Genomic DNA, 19588 nt, shown 5'->3' on the forward strand with positions numbered 1-19588 from the left:
CCGCTTGCACCTCCGGCCGCTAGATGGGGGCCTGGGGCACATACAGTAGCATCCTATGGCGCAAGCAGACATGCCAAATAGCCACTGAAAGACAAACACACAAGACGGCGTTCATACGACTCTTGTGCTTTCTTTAAAGCCGCCTCTCTCTTCGAAAATTTTCGCACCGCACTAGTTTATTCACCTCACCCTAACAGTGCAAACTCTTGTCGATATATCGCCACTTTCATGCATACTTCCTCTTTCGTTTCACTTTGCGTCTAGCTTGATACCCGCCCAAGAGCTGCTGATATATAATACTCGCAATAAATGTGTTTCTCTCTGTATCTCTTTTCGCCTATCACGAGTATTGCTTTTCCTCACATGGCAATTATGAAAACACCCACAGCTAAACAAACACTTACACTCAGCGCCACGTCCATACTATCAATCATACGCCAGTAATTTCACAGCTACTTGCTCCACTAATACATTTCTTATGTCTACTGTTAAACAGATGAAGAATCAAAGTATACAACAAGTCTCTGTGAACATCACTGTCAGGACATTTTACAGACCTACGCATACCATGCCAATCTTTATGCTTCAACTATGATGGCCATGTGCTATGAATAAAGAAATTTCTCATAAAATAACAATTTTACGACTACTCCGACAAGCTCCTTACTAAAATGCTAGATGTTTAGCAATCTCCCCCCCCCCCCCCCCTCAAAAAATCATCTCAGAATAATCTCAAGCAGTGCTTACATCCCATGAGCACTTCTTTGCAAACAAAACCACAAACTACTCTTTATACTACCTTCCTTGTCACAGTGAACAGGAAACTAATGCTAGTGCCTCAGTTTACTAAAAAGCTTTTTTCGCTTGCAACAAATAAACTACCAACTTGAACCACTTGGATTTTCAGACACACACAGAAAACTTAATTCCACAGAAATTTAGGAGTAACAGTGGTTACCTCACATTTTCACACACACTCAAATAGCTACTTCTGTGCACTTCACACAATGTTCTCATCGTGTTCCACCAGAGAACACAGTTATCACTATGAATGGATTCTGGTAAAAGAGCATTAAAAAAAAAAACAAACAGCCTGATCAAAGTGATTATCTGCCAATATCATGTCACTCTATACCCGAGGGAAACTAGAATGCAGGGAAAGGAGCTTTGTTGTAAGCAATGTGTTGGTATTTCATCATTTACTGGCCAAAGTCTTCTCAAGCCAAGTATGCACCAGCTCTGTCTATGGCTGGGTCAATCAAGAGCCCCTATCAATTTTACTTAAAAGACAAGCAGCATCAACAACTCACAGGAGGCACTGAACATTTATACCATTATCTGCACCACCTTCCACTGATTTACTGAAGAAGAAACTGCAAAGTCTGGCCAATTTTGTACACAAGTAATCTTGAAAACATTGGAGTCAACAGCAGATACATAGTTTCCAAGACTGTAGCTAGGAACAACCCTTCCATTTCAAGATTTATCTCTCACTGAGACACATCATACCCAAACTACAACTACCAGGAAATTGCTACTCAATTCATCTCTAGCTATCTATGTCATATTCAACAACTGTCTCTTTCTCACCTAAATCTTCTACAAAACTGAGTACACTGTTATGAACAAAGAACCAATGCCACATTATGGCAACAAGCCAGTGCCACTAATATCCACTCTATTGAAAACAATTGAAATGCTCATCCTGCCCAACTAACCACCATCTACAGCCCAAATCTCACTCACATCATACCTACAAATCACAAACTTGTGCGGTAAAAATAATTTTGGGTTTCAAAACACAATCTACTAATCACATACTAGTATTTATTACAAAGCCTCTCAATTCATCATTCACTTCCAAATATCGGCTTATATGCTGTTGTGCAACTGCAGTGCAAGTAAACACCCTCAAATCATCTAGAACTGAGATGCGGAAAGGGTTCGCCAAGAGTTTCCAGGACAATAAATAGCGCTCTCTCTCTCTCTCTTTACACAATCGCCTAACACACTGCAAGCCATTTCAGGGCAAATGTACTTGTTTCATTATACTACGAAACGGCCAATTGCATTTTCAAATTAAAAAAGCATCTACCTGATCCAACGTGATCCGCTACTCCACGCCCTTCATTCTCACAACACAACCTACCTCTTGCTAATTACATTACGTTTTACTTGTGATTATGGCTCAGCAATAGCCGAGCACTACGAAAAATACCTTATAGACTCATTTAATGTTCCCCTCCACGGAAATCTTTAGTAAAAGGCGAAAGATTTATTCGTTTTGAAGGGAAACCAGAGTGCCGATCAAAGCCCTCACTTCAATACTTATGGCTGCTTCTCTATTGCTTCTCCGCGAGAACACGGAAAATTCTTTCCGTCTTGTCTACTTCTCTACCGTCAACAGACTTCCAGTGCCATGCAAGCACACACCCCAAACTAACTGTCAGCGCTGAAATACGTGTCTGCCAAATGTCGTCGATATTACTCTTTAGATAACTATTTTCATCATTTCTGTCACCATTCAAGCTGCTTCATTACCTCACCTGCCGACAGATGGCAGCACGCCTAATTCCTCTCGGCGACCCACCGTCAGACACACAACTAACTGCCCGCACTGCTCTGCATCTAACACTAATCTCTCTCCTCCCCACCACACTCGTTCACTGAAAAAACAGGCAACTAGATAGTTCTTTGAACGCAAAACTAGGCCACATCAGACGCAACCTGTATGTAGATGTATGGTGCAAGGGAAATATCCCCCTGCTCCCACACAACTAATTAATACTAGTTGACAACAGAAATAAAATTTCTGTCGATAGTATTTGAACCAGTCTTATTCATTTGCGAATTCCATGCATTCCTTCTTGCAGATAACAGTGCCTTGCAAATCACTCAATTCATGTTTGCTAGCCAAACGCGCTCCTCCTAAATGTTCCGTACATCATGCATTAGTGCTGATTATCAAGACTGTGTTGTGTGTCAGCCGTTTATGGTCATCAATTGCACTCTTCTTGTGTTGCTCACTCATTCTTGTAACTCAAAAGTACGTCGTTGTCATCCAAGCCTAGCACTTGGAGCAGGCCAAATCAAATGGCTCGTCCCCGTGCCACTCGAGAAACTCCCACAAGGCTTTCATGACATGTCGCAATCAAAGTCCTTCCACAACCTGTAGCGACATTGCTGCAACGACGCGGGTCCCGATACCAAAAGTATGACTTATGCTTGCTTCTATTCTATATAATAAAACCACCACTCGGAAAGCGCTATTCCCTTCCCACATCCCTCAGAATGTGGTGAACGATCATCGATTACAACCAAGATGCGATGAATCTCGATCGCAAGCCTCACGCTCAGGGACAGTGCTACCACTCATCATCGTGGTTACGTCTACTCCAGCTTTGAACTAGAGAGAGTTGAAGACATACTACAGAAATGATCCTGTGAAGTATGATCTTGCTAGCAAGCTATCACCGCTCGCTACTTATGCCACGAGACCGTCAACACGCCCTACGAGAATACGACACACTCTTCACATTTCGCGATTTACTTATCGAAGAATTTCTTAAGCTCGGACATTCTGCAAAGAACCTACTTCTACTCTTACTTGGCCGCCATGATCTCACTCAGCTATTTTGTGCGCTACCAGTGCTTCTTGTCTTCCGAAATGAGAGACCATTGCCTCACGCGAGACTGTATGTAAACACCGCTTGCACCTCCGGCCGCTAGATGGGGGCCTGGGGCACATACAGTAGCATCCTATGGCGCAAGCAGACATGCCAAATAGCCACTGAAAGACAAACACACAAGACGGCGTTCATACGACTCTTGTGCTTTCTTTAAAGCCGCCTCTCTCTTCGAAAATTTTCGCACCGCACTAGTTTATTCACTTCACCCTAACAGTGCAAACTCTTGTCGATATATCGCCACTTTCATGCATACTTCCTCTTTCGTTTCACTTTGCGTCTAGCTTGATACCCGCCCAAGAGCTGCTGATATATAATACTCGCAATAAATGTGTTTCTCTCTGTATCTCTTTTCGCCTATCACGAGTATTGCTTTTCCTCACATGGCAATTATGAAAACACCCACAGCTAAACAAACACTTACACTCAGCGCCACGTCCATACTATCAATCATACGCCAGTAATTTCACAGCTACTTGCTCCACTAATACATTTCTTATGTCTACTGTTAAACAGATGAAGAATCAAAGTATACAACAAGTCTCTGTGAACATCACTGTCAGGACATTTTACAGACCTACGCATACCATGCCAATCTTTATGCTTCAACTATGATGGCCATGTGCTATGAATAAAGAAATTTCTCATAAAATAACAATTTTACGACTACTCCGACAAGCTCCTTACTAAAATGCTAGATGTTTAGCAATCTCCCCCCCCCCCCTCAAAAAATCATCTCAGAATAATCTCAAGCAGTGCTTACATCCCATGAGCACTTCTTTGCAAACAAAACCACAAACTACTTTTTATACTAGCTTCCTTGTCACAGTGAACAGGAAACTAATGCTAGTGCCTCAGTTTACTAAAAAGCTTTTTTCGCTTGCAACAAATACACTACCAACTTGAACCACTTGGATTTTCAGACACACACAGAAAACTTAATTCCACAGAAATTTAGGAGTAACAGTGGTTACCTCACATTTTCACACACACTCAAATAGCTACTTCTGTGCACTTCACACAATGTTCTCATCGTGTTCCACCAGAGAACACAGTTATCACTATGAATGGATTCTGGTAAAAGAGCATTAAAAAAAAAAAAACAAACAGCCTGATCAAAGTGATTATCTGCCAATATCATGTCACTCTATACCCGAGGGAAACTAGAATGCAGGGAAAGGAGCTTTGTTGTGAGCAATGTGTTGGTATTTCATCATTTACTGGCCAAAGTCTTCTCAAGCCAAGTATGCACCAGCTCTGTCTATGGCTGGGTCAATCAAGAGCCCCTATCAATTTTACTTAAAAGACAAGCAGCATCAACAACTCACAGGAGGCACTGAACATTTATACCATTATCTGCACCACCTTCCACTGATTTACTGAAGAAGAAACTGCAAAGTCTGGCCAATTTTGTACACAAGTAATCTTGAAAACATTGGAGTCAACAGCAGATACATAGTTTCCAAGACTGTAGCTAGGAACAACCCTTCCATTTCAAGATTTATCTCTCACTGAGACACATCATACCCAAACTACAACTACCAGGAAATTGCTACTCAATTCATCTCTAGCTATCTATGTCATATTCAACAACTGTCTCTTTCTCACCTAAATCTTCTACAAAACTGAGTACACTGTTATGAACAAAGAACCAATGCCACATTATGGCAACAAGCCAGTGCCACTAATATCCACTCTATTGAAAACAATTGAAATGCTCATCCTGCCCAACTAACCACCATCTACAGCCCAAATCTCACTCACATCATACCTACAAATCACAAACTTGTGCGGTAAAAATAATTTTGGGTTTCAAAACACAATCTACTAATCACATACTAGTATTTATTACAAAGCCTCTCAATTCATCATTCACTTCCAAATATCGGCTTATATGCTGTTGTGCAACTGCAGTGCAAGTAAACACCCTCAAATCATCTAGAACTGAGATGCGGAAAGGGTTCGCCAAGAGTTTCCAGGACAATAAATAGCGCTCTCTCTCTCTCTTTACACAATCGCCTAACACACTGCAAGCCATTTCAGGGCAAATGTACTTGTTTCATTATACTACGAAACGGCCAATTGCATTTTCAAATTAAAAAAGCATCTACCTGATCCAACGTGATCCGCTACTCCACGCCCTTCATTCTCACAACACAACCTACCTCTTGCTAATTACATTACGTTTTACTTGTGATTATGGCTCAGCAATAGCCGAGCACTACGAAAAATACCTTATAGACTCATTTAATGTTCCCCTCCACGGAAATCTTTAGTAAAAGGCGAAAGATTTATTCGTTTTGAAGGGAAACCAGAGTGCCGATCAAAGCCCTCACTTCAATACTTATGGCTGCTTCTCTATTGCTTCTCCGCGAGAACACGGAAAATTCTTTCCGTCTTGTCTACTTCTCTACCGTCAACAGACTTCCAGTGCCATGCAAGCACACACCCCAAACTAATTGTCAGCGCTGAAATACGTGTCTGCCAAATGTCGTCGATATTACTCTTTAGATAACTATTTTCATCATTTCTGTCACCATTCAAGCTGCTTCATTACCTCACCTGCCGACAGATGGCAGCACGCCTAATTCCTCTCGGCGACCCACCGTCAGACACACAACTAACTGCCCGCACTGCTCTGCATCTAACACTAATCTCTCTCCTCCCCACCACACTCGTTCACTGAAAAAACAGGCAACTAGATAGTTCTTTGAACGCAAAACTAGGCCACATCAGACGCAACCTGTATGTAGATGTATGGTGCAAGGGAAATATCCCCCTGCTCCCACACAACTAATTAATACTAGTTGACAACAGAAATAAAATTTCTGTCGATAGTATTTGAACCAGTCTTATTCATTTGCGAATTCCATGCATTCCTTCTTGCAGATAACAGTGCCTTGCAAATCACTCAATTCATGTTTGCTAGCCAAACGCGCTCCTCCTAAATGTTCCGTACATCATGCATTAGTGCTGATTATCAAGACTGTGTTGTGTGTCAGCCGTTTATGGTCATCAATTGCACTCTTCTTGTGTTGCTCACTCATTCTTGTAACTCAAAAGTACGTCGTTGTCATCCAAGCCTAGCACTTGGAGCAGGCCAAATCAAATGGCTCGTCCCCGTGCCACTCGAGAAACTCCCACAAGGCTTTCATGACATGTCGCAATCAAAGTCCTTCCACAACCTGTAGCGACATTGCTGCAACGACGCGGGTCCCGATACCAAAAGTATGACTTATGCTTGCTTCTATTCTATATAATAAAACCACCACTCGGAAAGCGCTATTCCCTTCCCACATCCCTCAGAATGTGGTGAACGATCATCGATTACAACCAAGATGCGATGAATCTCGATCGCAAGCCTCACGCTCAGGGACAGTGCTACCACTCATCATCGTGGTTACGTCTACTCCAGCTTTGAACTAGAGAGAGTTGAAGACATACTACAGAAATGATCCTGTGAAGTATGATCTTGCTAGCAAGCTATCACCGCTCGCTACTTATGCCACGAGACCGTCAACACGCCCTACGAGAATACGACACACTCTTCACATTTCGCGATTTACTTATCGAAGAATTTCTTAAGCTCGGACATTCTGCAAAGAACCTACTTCTACTCTTACTTGGCCGCCATGATCTCACTCAGCTATTTTGTGCGCTACCAGTGCTTCTTGTCTTCCGAAATGAGAGACCATTGCCTCACGCGAGACTGTATGTAAACACCGCTTGCACCTCCGGCCGCTAGATGGGGGCCTGGGGCACATACAGTAGCATCCTATGGCGCAAGCAGACATGCCAAATAGCCACTGAAAGACAAACACACAAGACGGCGTTCATACGACTCTTGTGCTTTCTTTAAAGCCGCCTCTCTCTTCGAAAATTTTCGCACCGCACTAGTTTATTCACCTCACCCTAACAGTGCAAACTCTTGTCGATATATCGCCACTTTCATGCATACTTCCTCTTTCGTTTCACTTTGCGTCTAGCTTGATACCCGCCCAAGAGCTGCTGATATATAATACTCGCAATAAATGTGTTTCTCTCTGTATCTCTTTTCGCCTATCACGAGTATTGCTTTTCCTCACATGGCAATTATGAAAACACCCACAGCTAAACAAACACTTACACTCAGCGCCACGTCCATACTATCAATCATACGCCAGTAATTTCACAGCTACTTGCTCCACTAATACATTTCTTATGTCTACTGTTAAACAGATGAAGAATCAAAGTATACAACAAGTCTCTGTGAACATCACTGTCAGGACATTTTACAGACCTACGCATACCATGCCAATCTTTATGCTTCAACTATGATGGCCATGTGCTATGAATAAAGAAATTTCTCATAAAATAACAATTTTACGACTACTCCGACAAGCTCCTTACTAAAATGCTAGATGTTTAGCAATCTCCCCCCCCCCCCTCAAAAAATCATCTCAGAATAATCTCAAGCAGTGCTTACATCCCATGAGCACTTCTTTGCAAACAAAACCACAAACTACTTTTTATACTAGCTTCCTTGTCACAGTGAACAGGAAACTAATGCTAGTGCCTCAGTTTACTAAAAAGCTTTTTTCGCTTGCAACAAATAAACTACCAACTTGAACCACTTGGATTTTCAGACACACACAGAAAACTTAATTCCACAGAAATTTAGGAGTAACAGTGGTTACCTCACATTTTCACACACACTCAAATAGCTACTTCTGTGCACTTCACACAATGTTCTCATCGTGTTCCACCAGAGAACACAGTTATCACTATGAATGGATTCTGGTAAAAGAGCATTAAAAAAAAAAAAAAACAGCCTGATCAAAGTGATTATCTGCCAATATCATGTCACTCTATACCCGAGGGAAACTAGAATGCAGGGAAAGGAGCTTTGTTGTGAGCAATGTGTTGGTATTTCATCATTTACTGGCCAAAGTCTTCTCAAGCCAAGTATGCACCAGCTCTGTCTATGGCTGGGTCAATCAAGAGCCCCTATCAATTTTACTTAAAAGACAAGCAGCATCAACAACTCACAGGAGGCACTGAACATTTATACCATTATCTGCACCACCTTCCACTGATTTACTGAAGAAGAAACTGCAAAGTCTGGCCAATTTTGTACACAAGTAATCTTGAAAACATTGGAGTCAACAGCAGATACATAGTTTCCAAGACTGTAGCTAGGAACAACCCTTCCATTTCAAGATTTATCTCTCACTGAGACACATCATACCCAAACTACAACTACCAGGAAATTGCTACTCAATTCATCTCTAGCTATCTATGTCATATTCAACAACTGTCTCTTTCTCACCTAAATCTTCTACAAAACTGAGTACACTGTTATGAACAAAGAACCAATGCCACATTATGGCAACAAGCCAGTGCCACTAATATCCACTCTATTGAAAACAATTGAAATGCTCATCCTGCCCAACTAACCACCATCTACAGCCCAAATCTCACTCACATCATACCTACAAATCACAAACTTGTGCGGTAAAAATAATTTTGGGTTTCAAAACACAATCTACTAATCACATACTAGTATTTATTACAAAGCCTCTCAATTCATCATTCACTTCCAAATATCGGCTTATATGCTGTTGTGCAACTGCAGTGCAAGTAAACACCCTCAAATCATCTAGAACTGAGATGCGGAAAGGGTTCACCAAGAGTTTCCAGGACAATAAATAGCGCTCTCTCTCTCTCTCTTTACACAATCGCCTAACACACTGCAAGCCATTTCAGGGCAAATGTACTTGTTTCATTATACTACGAAACGGCCAATTGCATTTTCAAATTAAAAAAGCATCTACCTGATCCAACGTGATCCGCTACTCCACGCCCTTCATTCTCACAACACAACCTACCTCTTGCTAATTACATTACGTTTTACTTGTGATTATGGCTCAGCAATAGCCGAGCACTACGAAAAATACCTTATAGACTCATTTAATGTTCCCCTCCACGGAAATCTTTAGTAAAAGGCGAAAGATTTATTCGTTTTGAAGGGAAACCAGAGTGCCGATCAAAGCCCTCACTTCAATACTTATGGCTGCTTCTCTATTGCTTCTCCGCGAGAACGCGGAAAATTCTTTCCGTCTTGTCTACTTCTCTACCGTCAACAGACTTCCAGTGCCATGCAAGCACACACCCCAAACTAACTGTCAGCGCTGAAATACGTGTCTGCCAAATGTCGTCGATATTACTCTTTAGATAACTATTTTCATCATTTCTGTCACCATTCAAGCTGCTTCATTACCTCACCTGCCGACAGATGGCAGCACGCCTAATTCCTCTCGGCGACCCACCGTCAGACACACAACTAACTGCCCGCACTGCTCTGCATCTAACACTAATCTCTCTCCTCCCCACCACACTCGTTCACTGAAAAAACAGGCAACTAGATAGTTCTTTGAACGCAAAACTAGGCCACATCAGACGCAACCTGTATGTAGATGTATGGTGCAAGGGAAATATCCCCCTGCTCCCACACAACTAATTAATACTAGTTGACAACAGAAATAAAATTTCTGTCGATAGTATTTGAACCAGTCTTATTCATTTGCGAATTCCATGCATTCCTTCTTGCAGATAACAGTGCCTTGCAAATCACTCAATTCATGTTTGCTAGCCAAACGCGCTCCTCCTAAATGTTCCGTACATCATGCATTAGTGCTGATTATCAAGACTGTGTTGTGTGTCAGCCGTTTATGGTCATCAATTGCACTCTTCTTGTGTTGCTCACTCATTCTTGTAACTCAAAAGTACGTCGTTGTCATCCAAGCCTAGCACTTGGAGCAGGCCAAATCAAATGGCTCGTCCCCGTGCCACTCGAGAAACTCCCACAAGGCTTTCATGACATGTCGCAATCAAAGTCCTTCCACAACCTGTAGCGACATTGCTGCAACGACGCGGGTCCCGATACCAAAAGTATGATTTATGCTTGCTTCTATTCTATATAATAAAACCACCACTCGGAAAGCGCTATTCCCTTCCCACATCCCTCAGAATGTGGTGAACGATCATCGATTACAACCAAGATGCGATGAATCTCGATCGCAAGCCTCACGCTCAGGGACAGTGCTACCACTCATCATCGTGGTTACGTCTACTCCAGCTTTGAACTAGAGAGAGTTGAAGACATACTACAGAAATGATCCTGTGAAGTATGATCTTGCTAGCAAGCTATCACCGCTCGCTACTTATGCCACGAGACCGTCAACACGCCCTACGAGAATACGACACACTCTTCACATTTCGCGATTTACTTATCGAAGAATTTCTTAAGCTCGGACATTCTGCAAAGAACCTACTTCTACTCTTACTTGGCCGCCATGATCTCACTCAGCTATTTTGTGCGCTACCAGTGCTTCTTGTCTTCCGAAATGAGAGACCATTGCCTCACGCGAGACTGTATGTAAACACCGCTTGCACCTCCGGCCGCTAGATGGGGGCCTGGGGCACATACAGTAGCATCCTATGGCGCAAGCAGACATGCCAAATAGCCACTGAAAGACAAACACACAAGACGGCGTTCATACGACTCTTGTGCTTTCTTTAAAGCCGCCTCTCTCTTCGAAAATTTTCGCACCGCACTAGTTTATTCACCTCACCCTAACAGTGCAAACTCTTGTCGATATATCGCCACTTTCATGCATACTTCCTCTTTCGTTTCACTTTGCGTCTAGCTTGATACCCGCCCAAGAGCTGCTGATATATAATACTCGCAATAAATGTGTTTCTCTCTGTATCTCTTTTCGCCTATCACGAGTATTGCTTTTCCTCACATGGCAATTATGAAAACACCCACAGCTAAACAAACACTTACACTCAGCGCCACGTCCATACTATCAATCATACGCCAGTAATTTCACAGCTACTTGCTCCACTAATACATTTCTTATGTCTACTGTTAAACAGATGAAGAATCAAAGTATACAACAAGTCTCTGTGAACATCACTGTCAGGACATTTTACAGACCTACGCATACCATGCCAATCTTTATGCTTCAACTATGATGGCCATGTGCTATGAATAAAGAAATTTCTCATAAAATAACAATTTTACGACTACTCCGACAAGCTCCTTACTAAAATGCTAGATGTTTAGCAATCTCCCCCCCCCCCCTCAAAAAATCATCTCAGAATAATCTCAAGCAGTGCTTACATCCCATGAGCACTTCTTTGCAAACAAAACCACAAACTACTCTTTATACTACCTTCCTTGTCACAGTGAACAGGAAACTAATGCTAGTGCCTCAGTTTACTAAAAAGCTTTTTTCGCTTGCAACAAATAAACTACCAACTTGAACCACTTGGATTTTCAGACACACACAGAAAACTTAATTCCACAGAAATTTAGGAGTAACAGTGGTTACCTCACATTTTCACACACACTCAAATAGCTACTTCTGTGCACTTCACACAATGTTCTCATCGTGTTCCACCAGAGAACACAGTTATCACTATGAATGGATTCTGGTAAAAGAGCATTAAAAAAAAAAACAAACAGCCTGATCAAAGTGATTATCTGCCAATATCATGTCACTCTATACCCGAGGGAAACTAGAATGCAGGGAAAGGAGCTTTGTTGTAAGCAATGTGTTGGTATTTCATCATTTACTGGCCAAAGTCTTCTCAAGCCAAGTATGCACCAGCTCTGTCTATGGCTGGGTCAATCAAGAGCCCCTATCAATTTTACTTAAAAGACAAGCAGCATCAACAACTCACAGGAGGCACTGAACATTTATACCATTATCTGCACCACCTTCCACTGATTTACTGAAGAAGAAACTGCAAAGTCTGGCCAATTTTGTACACAAGTAATCTTGAAAACATTGGAGTCAACAGCAGATACATAGTTTCCAAGACTGTAGCTAGGAACAACCCTTCCATTTCAAGATTTATCTCTCACTGAGACACATCATACCCAAACTACAACTACCAGGAAATTGCTACTCAATTCATCTCTAGCTATCTATGTCATATTCAACAACTGTCTCTTTCTCACCTAAATCTTCTACAAAACTGAGTACACTGTTATGAACAAAGAACCAATGCCACATTATGGCAACAAGCCAGTGCCACTAATATCCACTCTATTGAAAACAATTGAAATGCTCATCCTGCCCAACTAACCACCATCTACAGCCCAAATCTCACTCACATCATACCTACAAATCACAAACTTGTGCGGTAAAAATAATTTTGGGTTTCAAAACACAATCTACTAATCACATACTAGTATTTATTACAAAGCCTCTCAATTCATCATTCACTTCCAAATATCGGCTTATATGCTGTTGTGCAACTGCAGTGCAAGTAAACACCCTCAAATCATCTAGAACTGAGATGCGGAAAGGGTTCGCCAAGAGTTTCCAGGACAATAAATAGCGCTCTCTCTCTCTCTCTTTACACAATCGCCTAACACACTGCAAGCCATTTCAGGGCAAATGTACTTGTTTCATTATACTACGAAACGGCCAATTGCATTTTCAAATTAAAAAAGCATCTACCTGATCCAACGTGATCCGCTACTCCACGCCCTTCATTCTCACAACACAACCTACCTCTTGCTAATTACATTACGTTTTACTTGTGATTATGGCTCAGCAATAGCCGAGCACTACGAAAAATACCTTATAGACTCATTTAATGTTCCCCTCCACGGAAATCTTTAGTAAAAGGCGAAAGATTTATTCGTTTTGAAGGGAAACCAGAGTGCCGATCAAAGCCCTCACTTCAATACTTATGGCTGCTTCTCTATTGCTTCTCCGCGAGAACGCGGAAAATTCTTTCCGTCTTGTCTACTTCTCTACCGTCAACAGACTTCCAGTGCCATGCAAGCACACACCCCAAACTAACTGTCAGCGCTGAAATACGTGTCTGCCAAATGTCGTCGATATTACTCTTTAGATAACTATTTTCATCATTTCTGTCACCATTCAAGCTGCTTCATTACCTCACCTGCCGACAGATGGCAGCACGCCTAATTCCTCTCGGCGACCCACCGTCAGACACACAACTAACTGCCCGCACTGCTCTGCATCTAACACTAATCTCTCTCCTCCCCACCACACTCGTTCACTGAAAAAACAGGCAACTAGATAGTTCTTTGAACGCAAAACTAGGCCACATCAGACGCAACCTGTATGTAGATGTATGGTGCAAGGGAAATATCCCCCTGCTCCCACACAACTAATTAATACTAGTTGACAACAGAAATAAAATTTCTGTCGATAGTATTTGAACCAGTCTTATTCATTTGCGAATTCCATGCATTCCTTCTTGCAGATAACAGTGCCTTGCAAATCACTCAATTCATGTTTGCTAGCCAAACGCGCTCCTCCTAAATGTTCCGTACATCATGCATTAGTGCTGATTATCAAGACTGTGTTGTGTGTCAGCCGTTTATGGTCATCAATTGCACTCTTCTTGTGTTGCTCACTCATTCTTGTAACTCAAAAGTACGTCGTTGTCATCCAAGCCTAGCACTTGGAGCAGGCCAAATCAAATGGCTCGTCCCCGTGCCACTCGAGAAACTCCCACAAGGCTTTCATGACATGTCGCAATCAAAGTCCTTCCACAACCTGTAGCGACATTGCTGCAACGACGCGGGTCCCGATACCAAAAGTATGACTTATGCTTGCTTCTATTCTATATAATAAAACCACCACTCGGAAAGCGCTATTCCCTTCCCACATCCCTCAGAATGTGGTGAACGATCATCGATTACAACCAAGATGCGATGAATCTCGATCGCAAGCCTCACGCTCAGGGACAGTGCTACCACTCATCATCGTGGTTACGTCTACTCCAGCTTTGAACTAGAGAGAGTTGAAGACATACTACAGAAATGATCCTGTGAAGTATGATCTTGCTAGCAAGCTATCACCGCTCGCTACTTATGCCACGAGACCGTCAACACGCCCTACGAGAATACGACACACTCTTCACATTTCGCGATTTACTTATCGAAGAATTTCTTAAGCTCGGACATTCTGCAAAGAACCTACTTCTACTCTTACTTGGCCGCCATGATCTCACTCAGCTATTTTGTGCGCTACCAGTGCTTCTTGTCTTCCGAAATGAGAGACCATTGCCTCACGCGAGACTGTATGTAAACACCGCTTGCACCTCCGGCCGCTAGATGGGGGCCTGGGGCACATACAGTAGCATCCTATGGCGCAAGCAGACATGCCAAATAGCCACTGAAAGACAAACACACAAGACGGCGTTCATACGACTCTTGTGCTTTCTTTAAAGCCGCCTCTCTCTTCGAAAATTTTCGCACCGCACTAGTTTATTCACCTCACCCTAACAGTGCAAACTCTTGTCGATATATCGCCACTTTCATGCATACTTCCTCTTTCGTTTCACTTTGCGTCTAGCTTGATACCCGCCCAAGAGCTGCTGATATATAATACTCGCAATAAATGTGTTTCTCTCTGTATCTCTTTTCGCCTATCACGAGTATTGCTTTTCCTCACATGGCAATTATGAAAACACCCACAGCTAAACAAACACTTACACTCAGCGCCACGTCCATACTATCAATCATACGCCAGTAATTTCACAGCTACTTGCTCCACTAATACATTTCTTATGTCTACTGTTAAACAGATGAAGAATCAAAGTATACAACAAGTCTCTGTGAACATCACTGTCAGGACATTTTACAGACCTACGCATACCATGCCAATCTTTATGCTTCAACTATGATGGCCATGTGCTATGAATAAAGAAATTTCTCATAAAATAACAATTTTACGACTACTCCGACAAGCTCCTTACTAAAATGCTAGATGTTTAGCAATCTCCCCCCCCCCCTCAAAAAATCATCTCAGAATAATCTCAAGCAGTGCTTACATCCCATGAGCACTTCTTTGCAAACAAAACCACAAACTACTTTTTATACTAGCTTCCTTGTCACAGTGAACAGGAAACTAATGCTAGTGCCTCAGTTTACTAAAAAGCTTTTTTCGCTTGCAACAAATAAACTACCAACTTGAACCACTTGGATTTTCAGACACACACAGAAAACTTAATTCCACAGAAATTTAGGAGTAACAGTGGTTACCTCACATTTTCACACACACTCAAATAGCTACTTCTGTGCACTTCACACAATGTTCTCATCGTGTTCCACCAGAGAACACAGTTATCACTATGAATGGATTCTGGTAAAAGAGCATTAAAAAAAAAAAAACAAACAGCCTGATCAAAGTGATTATCTGCCAATATCATGTCACTCTATACCCGAGGGAAACTAGAATGCAGGGAAAGGAGCTTTGTTGTAAGCAATGTGTTGGTATTTCATCATTTACTGGCCAAAGTCTTCTCAAGCCAAGTATGCACCAGCTCTGTCTATGGCTGGGTCAATCAAGAGCCCCTATCAATTTTACTTAAAAGACAAGCAGCATCAACAACTCACAGGAGGCACTGAACATTTATACCATTATCTGCACCACCTTCCACTGATTTACTGAAGAAGAAACTGCAAAGTCTGGCCAATTTTGTACACAAGTAATCTTGAAAACATTGGAGTCAACAGCAGATACATAGTTTCCAAGACTGTAGCTAGGAACAACCCTTCCATTTCAAGATTTATCTCTCACTGAGACACATCATACCCAAACTACAACTACCAGGAAATTGCTACTCAATTCATCTCTAGCTATCTATGTCATATTCAACAACTGTCTCTTTCTCACCTAAATCTTCTACAAAACTGAGTACACTGTTATGAACAAAGAACCAATGCCACATTATGGCAACAAGCCAGTGCCACTAATATCCACTCTATTGAAAACAATTGAAATGCTCATCCTGCCCAACTAACCACCATCTACAGCCCAAATCTCACTCACATCATACCTACAAATCACAAACTTGTGCGGTAAAAATAATTTTGTGTTTCAAAACACAATCTACTAATCACATACTAGTATTTATTACAAAGCCTCTCAATTCATCATTCACTTCCAAATATCGGCTTATATGCTGTTGTGCAACTGCAGTGCAAGTAAACACCCTCAAATCATCTAGAACTGAGATGCGGAAAGGGTTCACCAAGAGTTTCCAGGACAATAAATAGCGCTCTCTCTCTCTCTCTTTACACAATCGCCTAACACACTGCAAGCCATTTCAGGGCAAATGTACTTGTTTCATTATACTACGAAACGGCCAATTGCATTTTCAAATTAAAAAAGCATCTACCTGATCCAACGTGATCCGCTACTCCACGCCCTTCATTCTCACAACACAACCTACCTCTTGCTAATTACATTACGTTTTACTTGTGATTATGGCTCAGCAATAGCCGAGCACTACGAAAAATACCTTATAGACTCATTTAATGTTCCCCTCCACGGAAATCTTTAGTAAAAGGCGAAAGATTTATTCGTTTTGAAGGGAAACCAGAGTGCCGATCAAAGCCCTCACTTCAATACTTATGGCTGCTTCTCTATTGCTTCTCCGCGAGAACGCGGAAAATTCTTTCCGTCTTGTCTACTTCTCTACCGTCAACAGACTTCCAGTGCCATGCAAGCACACACCCCAAACTAACTGTCAGCGCTGAAATACGTGTCTGCCAAATGTCGTCGATATTACTCTTTAGATAACTATTTTCATCATTTCTGTCACCATTCAAGCTGCTTCATTACCTCACCTGCCGACAGATGGCAGCACGCCTAATTCCTCTCGGCGACCCACCGTCAGACACACAACTAACTGCCCGCACTGCTCTGCATCTAACACTAATCTCTCTCCTCCCCACCACACTCGTTCACTGAAAAAACAGGCAACTAGATAGTTCTTTGAACGCAAAACTAGGCCACATCAGACGCAACCTGTATGTAGATGTATGGTGCAAGGGAAATATCCCCCTGCTCCCACACAACTAATTAATACTAGTTGACAACAGAAATAAAATTTCTGTCGATAGTATTTGAACCAGTCTTATTCATTTGCGAATTCCATGCATTCCTTCTTGCAGATAACAGTGCCTTGCAAATCACTCAATTCATGTTTGCTAGCCAAACGCGCTCCTCCTAAATGTTCCGTACATCATGCATTAGTGCTGATTATCAAGACTGTGTTGTGTGTCAGCCGTTTATGGTCATCAATTGCACTCTTCTTGTGTTGCTCACTCATTCTTGTAACTCAAAAGTACGTCGTTGTCATCCAAGCCTAGCACTTGGAGCAGGCCAAATCAAATGGCTCGTCCCCGTGCCACTCGAGAAACTCCCACAAGGCTTTCATGACATGTCGCAATCAAAGTCCTTCCACAACCTGTAGCGACATTGCTGCAACGACGCGGGTCCCGATACCAAAAGTATGACTTATGCTTGCTTCTATTCTATATAATAAAACCACCACTCGGAAAGCGCTATTCCCTTCCCACATCCCTCAGAATGTGGTGAACGATCATCGATTACAACCAAGATGCGATGAATCTCGATCGCAAGCCTCACGCTCAGGGACAGTGCTACCACTCATCATCGTGGTTACGTCTACTCCAGCTTTGAACTAGAGAGAGTTGAAGACATACTACAGAAATGATCCTGTGAAGTATGATCTTGCTAGCAAGCTATCACCGCTCGCTACTTATGCCACGAGACCGTCAACACGCCCTACGAGAATACGACACACTCTTCACATTTCGCGATTTACTTATCGAAGAATTTCTTAAGCTCGGACATTCTGCAAAGAACCTACTTCTACTCTTACTTGGCCGCCATGATCTCACTCAGCTATTTTGTGCGCTACCAGTGCTTCTTGTCTTCCGAAATGAGAGACCATTGCCTCACGCGAGACTGTATGTAAACACCGCTTGCACCTCCGGCCGCTAGATGGGGGCCTGGGGCACATACAGTAGCATCCTATGGCGCAAGCAGACATGCCAAATAGCCACTGAAAGACAAACACACAAGACGGCGTTCATACGACCCTTGTGCTTTCTTTAAAGCCGCCTCTCTCTTCGAAAATTTTCGCACCGCACTAGTTTATTCACCTCACCCTAACAGTGCAAACTCTTGTCGATATATCGCCACTTTCATGCATACTTCCTCTTTCGTTTCACTTTGCGTCTAGCTTGATACCCGCCCAAGAGCTGCTGATATATAATACTCGCAATAAATGTGTTTCTCTCTGTATCTCTTTTCGCCTATCACGAGTATTGCTATTCCTCACATGGCAATTATGAAAACACCCACAGCTAAACAAACACTTACACTCAGCGCCACGTCCATACTATCAATCATACGCCAGTAATTTCACAGCTACTTGCTCCACTAATACATTTCTTATGTCTACTGTTAAACAGATGAAGAATCAAAGTATACAACAAGTCTCTGTGAACATCACTGTCAGGACATTTTACAGACCTACGCATACCATGCCAATCTTTATGCTTCAACTATGATGGCCATGTGCTATGAATAAAGAAATTTCTCATAAAATAACAATTTTACGACTACTCCGACAAGCTCCTTACTAAAATGCTAGATGTTTAGCAATCTCCCCCCCCCCCTCAAAAAATCATCTCAGAATAATCTCAAGCAGTGCTTACATCCCATGAGCACTTCTTTGCAAACAAAACCACAAACTACTTTTTATACTAGCTTCCTTGTCACAGTGAACAGGAAACTAATGCTAGTGCCTCAGTTTACTAAAAAGCTTTTTTCGCTTGCAACAAATAAACTACCAACTTGAACCACTTGGATTTTCAGACACACACAGAAAACTTAATTCCACAGAAATTTAGGAGTAACAGTGGTTACCTCACATTTTCACACACACTCAAATAGCTACTTCTGTGCACTTCACACAATGTTCTCATCGTGTTCCACCAGAGAACACAGTTATCACTATGAATGGATTCTGGTAAAAGAGCATTAAAA

The 19588-nt window shown here is 42.1% G+C and overlaps 10 non-coding genes across 10 annotated transcripts; all 10 read right to left on the bottom strand.

The window, feature by feature from the left end:
• Positions 1-2185: 2185 nt before the first annotated feature.
• On the bottom strand, positions 2186-2304 carry LOC126120029 (U5 spliceosomal RNA). The gene has a single exon (XR_007525963.1). It is a non-coding gene; the product is annotated as a U5 spliceosomal RNA (small nuclear RNA).
• A 947-nt stretch (positions 2305-3251) lies between these two features.
• LOC126120085 (small nucleolar RNA U3) lies at positions 3252-3458 on the bottom strand. The gene has a single exon (XR_007526014.1). It is a non-coding gene; the product is annotated as a small nucleolar RNA U3 (small nucleolar RNA).
• Positions 3459-5887: 2429 nt separating this feature from the next.
• On the bottom strand, positions 5888-6006 carry LOC126120030 (U5 spliceosomal RNA). Its single transcript, XR_007525964.1, has one exon. It is a non-coding gene; the product is annotated as a U5 spliceosomal RNA (small nuclear RNA).
• A 947-nt stretch (positions 6007-6953) lies between these two features.
• Positions 6954-7160, bottom strand: LOC126120086 (small nucleolar RNA U3). The gene has a single exon (XR_007526015.1). It is a non-coding gene; the product is annotated as a small nucleolar RNA U3 (small nucleolar RNA).
• Positions 7161-9589: 2429 nt separating this feature from the next.
• Positions 9590-9708, bottom strand: LOC126120031 (U5 spliceosomal RNA). The gene has a single exon (XR_007525965.1). It is a non-coding gene; the product is annotated as a U5 spliceosomal RNA (small nuclear RNA).
• Positions 9709-10655: 947 nt separating this feature from the next.
• LOC126120087 (small nucleolar RNA U3) lies at positions 10656-10862 on the bottom strand. The gene has a single exon (XR_007526016.1). It is a non-coding gene; the product is annotated as a small nucleolar RNA U3 (small nucleolar RNA).
• A 2429-nt stretch (positions 10863-13291) lies between these two features.
• Positions 13292-13410, bottom strand: LOC126120032 (U5 spliceosomal RNA). Its single transcript, XR_007525966.1, has one exon. It is a non-coding gene; the product is annotated as a U5 spliceosomal RNA (small nuclear RNA).
• Positions 13411-14357: 947 nt separating this feature from the next.
• Positions 14358-14564, bottom strand: LOC126120089 (small nucleolar RNA U3). The gene has a single exon (XR_007526017.1). It is a non-coding gene; the product is annotated as a small nucleolar RNA U3 (small nucleolar RNA).
• Positions 14565-16994: 2430 nt separating this feature from the next.
• On the bottom strand, positions 16995-17113 carry LOC126120035 (U5 spliceosomal RNA). The gene has a single exon (XR_007525968.1). It is a non-coding gene; the product is annotated as a U5 spliceosomal RNA (small nuclear RNA).
• A 947-nt stretch (positions 17114-18060) lies between these two features.
• LOC126120090 (small nucleolar RNA U3) lies at positions 18061-18267 on the bottom strand. The gene has a single exon (XR_007526018.1). It is a non-coding gene; the product is annotated as a small nucleolar RNA U3 (small nucleolar RNA).
• Between the last annotated feature and the right edge of the window lie 1321 nt (positions 18268-19588).

Source organism: Schistocerca cancellata, unplaced genomic scaffold, assembly GCF_023864275.1.
Source record: "Schistocerca cancellata isolate TAMUIC-IGC-003103 unplaced genomic scaffold, iqSchCanc2.1 HiC_scaffold_405, whole genome shotgun sequence".
NCBI classification, from domain to species: Eukaryota; Metazoa; Arthropoda; class Insecta; order Orthoptera; family Acrididae; genus Schistocerca; species Schistocerca cancellata.